Source organism: Micromys minutus (genome assembly GCF_963924665.1).
Source record: "Micromys minutus genome assembly, chromosome: 20".
Lineage (NCBI taxonomy): Eukaryota > Metazoa > Chordata > Mammalia > Rodentia > Muridae > Micromys > Micromys minutus.
Window position 1 is genome coordinate 13,839,868 of NC_137955.1, and position 4,654 is coordinate 13,844,521.

Here is a 4,654-nt window from a genome sequence, read left to right on the forward strand (position 1 = left end):
GATTTAACAGACATCTATAGAATATTTCATCCTAAAACAAAAGGATATACCTTCTTCTCAGCACCTCATGGCACCATCTCCAAAACTGACTATATAGTCGGTCATAAAACAGGCCTCAACAGATACAAGAAGATCAAAATAATCCCATGTATACTATCAATCACCATGAACTAAGACTGGCCTTCAATAACAACAACAACAAAAGCCCACATACACATGCAAGCTGAACAATGCTCTACTCAATGATAGCTTGGTCAAAGAAGAAATAACGAGAGAAATCAAAGACTTTTTAGAATGTAATGAAAATGAAAGCACAACATACCCAAACTTATGTGACACAATAAAAGCAGTACTGAGAGGAAAACTCATAGCTCTGAGTGCCTCCAAAAAGTCACTGGTGAGAGCATACACTAACAGCTTGACAACACACTTGCAAGCTCTAGAACAAAAAGAAGCAGATAAACCCAAGAGAAGTAGACAGCAGGAAATAATCAAACTCAGAGCAGAAATCACCCAAATAGAAACAAAAAGAACTACACAAAGAATCAACAAAACCAGAAGCCAGTTCTTTGAGAAAAATCAACAAGATTGATAAACCCTTAGCCAGACTAATGAGAGGGTGCAGAGAGAGTATCCAAATTAGCAAAATCAGAAATAAAAGAGGAGATATAACAACAGAAACTGAGGAATTTTTTTTTTTTGTTTTAGATCCTACTACAAAAGCCTATACTCAACAAAACTGAAAAAAATCTAGAGGAAATGGACAAATTTTTACACAGCTATCAAGTACCAAAGTTAAATCAGGATCAGACAAACCATCTAAATAGCCCCATAATCCCTAAAGAAGCAGTCATCAAAAGCCTCCCCCGAAGGAAAAAAAAAAAAAAAAAAAACCCAGGACCAGATGGATTTAGTGCTGAATTCTATCAGACATTTATCAAAGACCTAATACCAATACTCTCGAAACTGTTCCACAAATTAGAAAGAGGAAACACTATACAACTCATTCTTTGAAGCCAAAATTATGCTCATTCCTAAACCACACAAAGACCTGACAAAGAAAGAGAACATCAGACCAATTTCCTTCATAAATATTGATGCAAAAATACTCAATAAAATTCTTGCAAACTGAATCCAAGAACATATCAAGACAATCAGTCACCATGATCAAGTAGGATTCATTCCAGGGATACAATGATGGTTCAATATATGGAAATCTATCAATGTAAACCACTATATAAACAAACTAAAACAAAACAAAACAAAACAAAACACACACACACACACATGATTATCTCTTTTGATTCTGAGAAAGCACTTGACAAAATTCAACACCCCTTGGAAAGATCAAGATCAAGGCCCATACTTAAATATAGTAAAAGCAATATACAGCAAACCAGTAGCCAACATCAAACTAAATGGTGAGAAACTTGAAGCAATCCCACTAAAACCAGGGACTAGACAAGGCTGTCCACTCCCTCCCTACCTATTCAATACTATACTTGAAGTACTAGACAGAGCAATAAGACAACAAAAAGAGGTCAAAGGGATACAAATTGGAAAGGAAGAACTCAAAATACCACTAATTGCAGATAATATGATAGTATACTTAAGTGACCCCAAAAGTTCCACCAGAGAATTTCTACAGCTGATAAACAACTTCAGCAACGTGGCTGGATATAAAATTTACTCGAACAAATCAGTAGCTTTCTTCTACTCAAAAGATAAACAGGCTGAGAAAAAAATTAGTGAATTGACACTCTTCACAATAGTCACAAAGAATATAAAATACTATGGTGTGACCCTAACCAAGAAAGTGTGGGATCTGTATGACAAGAACTTCAAATCTCTGAAGAAGGAAATTGAAGAAGACCTCAGAAGATGGAAATATCTTCCATGCTCATAAATTGGAAGAACCAACATAGTAAAAGTCGCCATCTTGCCTAAAGCAATCTACAGGTTCAATACAACCCAAATCCAAATTCTAACTCAATTCTTCATAGAGTTAGAAAGAGCAACTTGCAAATTCACTTGGAATAATAAAAAACCCAGGATAGCAAAAACCATTCTCAATAAAAAAATCTTCTGCGGGAATCACCATCTCTGACCTCAAACTGTATTGCAGATCAATAAAAACTGCATGGTTTGGTAAAGAGACAGACAGGTAGATCAATGGAATAGAATTGAAGACCCAAAATGAACCTACACACCTATGGTCACTTGATCTTTGACAAAGTAGCTAAAAACATTCAATGGAAAAAGGACAGCCTCTTCAGCAAATGGTGCTGGTCCAACTGGCAGTCAGCATGCAGAAGAATGCAAATCAATTCCTTCTTATCTCCTTGTACAAAGCTCAAGTCCAAGTATATCAAAGACCTCCATATAAAACCAGGTACACTGAAACTAATAGAACAAAAAGTGGGGACAAGCTTAGAACACATAGGCACAGGGGAGATTTTCCTGAACAGAACGCCAATGGCTTGTGCTCTAAGATCAGGAATCGACAAATGGGACCTCATGAAATACAAAGCTTCTGTAAGGCAAAGGACAGTGTCAAAAGGACAAAACAGCAACCAACAGATTGGAAAAAGATCTTTACCAATTCTACATCTGATAGAGGGCTAGTATTCAATATATATAAAAAACTCAAGAAGTTAAACTCTAGAGAATCAAATAATCCTATTTTTAAAAATGGGGTACAGAGCTAAACAAAGAATTCCCAACTGAGGAATATATTGAATGGCTGAGAAGTTCAACATCTCTAGTCATCAGGGAAATGCAAATCAAAACAACCCTGAGATTTCACCTCATATCAGTTTAGAATGGCTAAGATCAAAAACTTAGGTGACAGCAGATGCTGGCAAGGATGCGGAGAAAGAGAAATACTCCATAGAGGTTGTTGGTGTTTTAAGCTGGTACAAGCACTCTGGAAATCACTCTGGTGGTTCCTCAGAAAATTGGACATAGTACTACCTGAGGACCCAGCTATACTACTCCAGGGCATATACCCAAAAGAAGCTCCAACATCTAACAAAGACACATATTCCACCATGTTCATAGCAGCCTTATTTATAATAGCCAGAAGCTGGAAAGAACCCAGATGTCCTTCAGCAGAGGAATGGATACAGAAATTGTGGTATATTTACACAATGGAGTACTATTCAGCTATTAAAAACAACTTCATGAAATTCCTAGGCAAATGGATGGAAGTTGAAGCTATCATCCTGAGTGGAGTAACCCAGTCACAAAAGCACACTCATGGTATGTACTCACTGATAAGTGGATACTAGCCTCCCCCCCCCCAAAACCTTGGAATACCCAAGAAACATTCACAGAACTTATAAAACTCAAAGAGAAGGAAGGCCAGAAGGTGGATGCTTCAGTTCTTAGAAGGGAGAATAAAACACTCATGGGAGGAACTAATGGGGCAAATAGAGGGGCAGGGATTAGAGAAAAGATCATGCAGAGACAGCCTCACCTGGGAATCCATCCCATATGCAGCCACTAAACCCAAGCACTATTGCTGATTCCAGGAAGTGCTTACTGGCAGCAGCCAGATATGGATGCCTCCTCAGAGGCTCTGCCATACTCATACTGTACAGAAGAGGATGCTTGCAGCTGACCATCGGACTGAACATGGGGACCCCAGTGAAGGAGCTAGAGAAAGGACCAAGGAGCAGAAAGGGTCTGCAGCTCCATGGGAAGAACAAAATGATCAACTAACAAAACCACCACAGCTCACAGGGACTAAAACACCAACCAATGAGTTTACATGGAGAGACCCATGGCCCCAGGTACATATGCAGCAGAGGATGGCATTTTCTGGCATCAATGGGAGGAGAGGCCTTTGGTCCAGCAAAGGGTCCTTTTCCCAGTGAAGGGGAATGCCAAGGTGCTGAGGTGGGAGAGGGTGGTTGGGAAGGGCAGCACTTTCATGGAGGCTGTGAGAGGGGAGAGGTAATGGGATTGTGGGAAAGGGATAACATCTGAAATTTAAATGCAGATAATATCCAATAAAAAATAATTTAAAAAAGAAAAGAAAATTCACCAGAATAATAGTTGATTTCTCAATGAAAGCTTTGAAAGCCAGAATAGCCTGTAACAATGCATTCTAAGTTGAAAGACCATGAAAACCAGTCTAGACTAATATACCCGTGGTTGAAGAAGAAAGAAAATTTTCTTAACTAAACAGTCTTAAGTAAAAATTATATCTAACAAACAAATCCTAAAGAAAATATAAAAAGTAATATTTTGGGCTGAAGAGAAGAATGAGCAGAGCCTAGAGACTGAGTCAGAATACAAGGTCATATTTACTAAAACACAAAATACCACTGAAGCCACAAACAATTCCACCAAAAATCAGCAACTTGATTACTGAAATTAACACACAAACATTTCAATAATAACTTTAAACTTAATAGCCTCTCTTTTCCAATCAAAAGGTTGACTGGATGGATCAAGAAGCAAACCCCATCTATGTGTTGCCTGTAAAACATGCATTTTGGCTTTAAAGATAGATGCTACCTTTAGTAAAAGAATAGACAAACATACTCCAAGAAAATGGGATCAGGAAGTAGCAGGTTTCCCTATCCCAATACATGACAAAACAGACTTCAGACTAAAACTGTAGACGGGACAGCTCATTCTTAACAAA